Source organism: Podarcis tiliguerta (assembly GCF_965153285.1).
Source record: "Podarcis tiliguerta genome assembly, chromosome: 2".
Lineage (NCBI taxonomy): Eukaryota > Metazoa > Chordata > Lepidosauria > Squamata > Lacertidae > Podarcis > Podarcis tiliguerta.
Genome location: NC_139535.1, coordinates 2026305 through 2030720, shown reverse-complemented (window position 1 = coordinate 2030720; position 4416 = coordinate 2026305).

The following is a 4416-nucleotide window of genomic DNA, read 5'->3' as shown; positions in this document are numbered from 1 at the left end:
ACAAAACATATTTGTATAGAAAAGAGAAAGGGTGAGGGAGAATATCTAAAAATACATTTTATCACATTTGTATCATATATATCATATCATTTGCCAACACATAGAAAGGCAGGCTCCCCCAGCTCTCCCCTGGGTGCCCCCTTCTCCCCGTCTCCCACCCTGAGTGATCGTTCCTCTGTAGCAGTAATTATTCAGAATATGCTTTCCAGGATAAACCCAGTTGTATTTAGTATCCTGTATTTAGTATCCTGTATTTAGATGGCACTTTTCCTACATTGTGCCCCCACAACCCAGCCTTCAAATCTTAACCACTCACACAGTGATCATCTAATACAGTGGTACCTCGGGTTACATACGCTTCAGGTTACATACGCTTCAGGTTACAGACTCCGCTAACCGAGAAATAGTACCTCGGGTTAAGAACTTCGCTTCAGGATGAGAACAGAAATGATGGTCTGGCGGCGCAGCGGCAGCAGGAGGCCCCGATTAGCTAAAGTGGTCATCAGGTTAAGAACAGATTCAGGTTAAGAACGGACCTCCGGAACGAATTAAGTACTTAACCCGAGGTACCACTGTAATCCAAATTAGTATTTCTCCAGTTTCTAGGTCCAGTTTCTATAAAGCCATATTAAAACTGTTCCAACAAATCTCAGTCAAGTCACAGTCCAAAATTATTGTCTCTTTTAATGTTCATCCAATCCTGCTTCCTCTTCTTTTACTAATCTTTCCTAATCCACGGGGGGTGGGGAAGAAGGCACATTAAATCCCTTTCCTCATATAAGATGATAGCTTGTGTTGTGAACAGTTTCAGGAGTTGCACTGCATCCCCTTTTGCTGGATGTACCTTTTTCTCTGCCGGTAATTCCCACACCAGCTCATCCCAACCCAGCCTTGTCTTTCTATGGAGCTCTTTCTCTCTCCTCCTGTTCTTCCCTCACCTGCTCAACAGAATCTTCTGCCACTCCCAGCGACTCCTTTCCAACAACTCCCAGCTTATGACCCACACATTCACCTCAGTCTCTCTTTCTGGGACCAATCTTGGTCTTCAATGCCAAGATGCTCCATGTCTGGATGGGGAGCAGAACCGCAGAAGCTTATTTGGAGTGGATGCATCTGGTTCTCCATAAATCAGGCAGAGGCAAAGTTCGTTGGCAAAAGAAGAACTTTCTACTAAAGATTTTTCAGCTTCATTACAGATAAAAGCTTCAGGAGACTTAGCAGATGTGAAAGTTAGAAAATGAAAGTAAGAAAGAGAAAGCAGCCCACTGAGCTCACAAATTTATCTTTCTGGCTCGGTGTGACCTTGAGATAACAAAATGCAAATCATAATAAATCCAGCTGCCTCAGCAGAAAAGAAGAAAACCTTCTGGAAGGAACCAGTGTTTTCCAGTATTTTCCGGTTTCTCCTCTCAGGATTTTAGCCATGACATTTTGTCCCACTGCCAGAAAAGCATCTTTAGCTCCCTAGTTTCTGTGGCAACACTTTGGCTCAAGTTTCCATCACAGAATCGTAGAATGGGAGAGTCGGAAGTGTGGGGATGTTTAGGGAGACAGGAGAAAGATATATTGTTTACTAATGTCCTTCCTAACTTGCATTAGCCAGTTCTAGAACTTAGCAGAGTTCCAAACATTCCTCTTTTGTAAATTTGCACGGTGGTTAGCTTGTTGCAGGCTTGCTTAAGCCTCTTGAAATATAGGATTCCTGGTAAGATCCCTTCTACTCCCTCATAAAGATATGACACAATCTTATTATAGTAAATGTAAAAGTAGTTTACTCACTCATTCAGTTCACAGATGCATCCCTGAAGGCAGACTTAGGTTACAAAAGTGTATAACTTTATGAACTGTCCCATAAGGGAGTTAGTCCCAAGTGACTGCAACTGAGCATAACATATAGAAGGGAGCTTGGGTGTCACCTGGTCCTGCCCCCTGCAAGTCAGGAATCTCAGGAATCTTGTCCAAGACAGATGGCCATCCAACCTCTGCTTTAAAAACTCCATGGAAAGAGAGTCCAGCACCTACCAAGGGAGTCTCTTCCACTCTGGAAGAACTCTTCCTGTCCTAAAGTCTTTCCTGAGGTTTAGCTGGAATCTCCTTTCTTGTAACTTGAAGCCATTGCTCCAGCCTGAACATCTTGCTCCATCCTGCAGGTGACAGCCCTTTCATAACATGTATACGTTGTACAAAATAACAGTTCCATAAAACGGCATTTGGATGATTCCGATTTCTTTTAAGCCTATGGCCTCGCTTAATTGAAAAGGCCTATGCCTGCCTGCCTTTGACGGAACAGAACGAGCTGCTTTTAGGTACTGTATGTAGCAAATGTCTGTTCCAGAACCCTGAAAATAATAAAGTGGGAGTTGTATGCATGAAAAGAGAATCAGCTAGGCATGGCAATTGTGATTCATCTTGAACTGTTTTGTAGATGGATGAAAGAGGACGTTGGAAGACATTTAGTGATTAGGAATATTAGCCAAAGTCTTAAAAAGAAAGACAAAAAAATTGTTATATGTCGTCACATGATATGATGAGGGCTTATCTGAAGAGCCAAATGATTTTGGTTAGTTCAGGTTGATGACATTGGGCTGCAGCTATTAAGATTGCTGTGATCCTTGAAGATGGTGGGTTTTTCGGAGCTAGCCAACCTAACCGGAAGAGTCCGCGACCAGAAGGAGGAGGAATATGAGGAAGAATGGACTAAATTTAATGATTATTTAGTTAAATATGTCAAGTTAGATGAATTGGAATCAGCTTGCAGATACTTAATCGACTTAGGATTTTATATAAATTAAGTGATGAATTAATAGGTGTAATTTCAAAATGAAAAGATCTAAGGATGTTAATGTTCAAGTTAAACTTTATACGAACTGTGATTTGGAAAACCGTTAAAAGGATATGCATTGCTCCTAGAATGGGAGGTAAAGGAGGAGCAAGTGAAGACAGCAATGGTAAAGTAGGCCCAGGATTTAGGGGGAAATATGATGAGCCAATGGGAACGGCTGTGAGACAGGGATATTAAATTTACGACTTGCTACAATTAAAGAGAGAATGTAATGAAAATGCGATACAGATGGTACCTGACCCCGTTAGACTGGCAAAAATGTATAAAAACTGTAGTGATGTTTGTTGGAGATACAACAACGGGGCAGGCACCTTTCTACACATGTGGTGGGAGTGCAAAGAGATAGTGGGATTCTGGGAAAATATTTACAACAAGTTGAAAAAGTGAATTTCTTTAAGGAATACATCAAAAGCTATGTGGAAAAAGTCGAACTTTTGACAGATATTGAATAAATCCAGAACATGATTAGAGTGAAAGGAGAGTAAAGTTAAGATAGAAGAAGAGATTAAAGAAATAATGAAATGTGTTTAAGGCAATTGGAAAAAGAAAGTAGTGTAACAAGAACGGCTGGAAATCAAGTCACTTTGTGGGTGTTAGTGTGGGGTAGATGTGTTGGTATGTATAGTATAGGTAGGTATAATACAGAGTAATGTAGGTATGCTTTATGTTAGGAAAATAAGGTATTGCGCATATGTACTATGTAAATGTATGTGTTCTATATGTTAATAAAATATTTTAATTAAAAAAAGGAATGATGTTCAATTTGGAAGTTTATTTTAAAAAGCATTTTATCGGATGTGGTTCTTTGCAGGAACATTTGTATTTCAATAAAGGCCTATCTTTCTACTTGGAGATTTCCCCCTTTTCTTTTGGGTTTCTGTGTGGATAACCTCCAGTCTGGGAACCTCTTTTTGAATTTCTACATGACAGGATTTTTTTTTTTAAAAAATTGAAAGTGATTTATAATGAGTTTGAATATAATTATTGGTAGAAACAATTTAAAACATTCAAAAAATGAATCAGCAATACATTTTAAAACATAAGTTTTTCTTAGTGTTTAACAGTTCTGTTTACAGATGGTTGGGGCACAACATGCCGAAGCAGAGCCCATCTTTTTCAAGGGATCCTTAGTAAACCTGGAAATGTCTGCATGTGATCCCATCTCTACAGCTCACATAAACACCATGGAGAAGGAGGCTGGAGCCTGAAAGGCAAAAGCATTGGCCTCGAAGGGAGACCTGGGACCCCCTCTCCTTCTAAAGGGACCTCCGAGGAGGAAACCAGGGCCGCCAGGGTGGATCAATCCCTGGACCTAGGAGGTGATTCCTCGGCTCATCTGGAAAGTGCCATATCATGTTCCTTTCCCCATTTGCCAGGAGCCTAAATTTCATTTGGGGTTCCTCATTCCTCACCCCAAGGTTCCTCCAAGGCTTTGGGGAAGGAAACTGAGGTAGTCTGAGCCATGGCTTTGGTTGCTCCCAATGGCCCTGCAGGGGATTCAGGGGGGGGGCTGTCTCCTCCTCTGGCCATGGCAGTTCCCAGGAAGCCTTTTCAGAAAGGCAGTAGACCCTCAG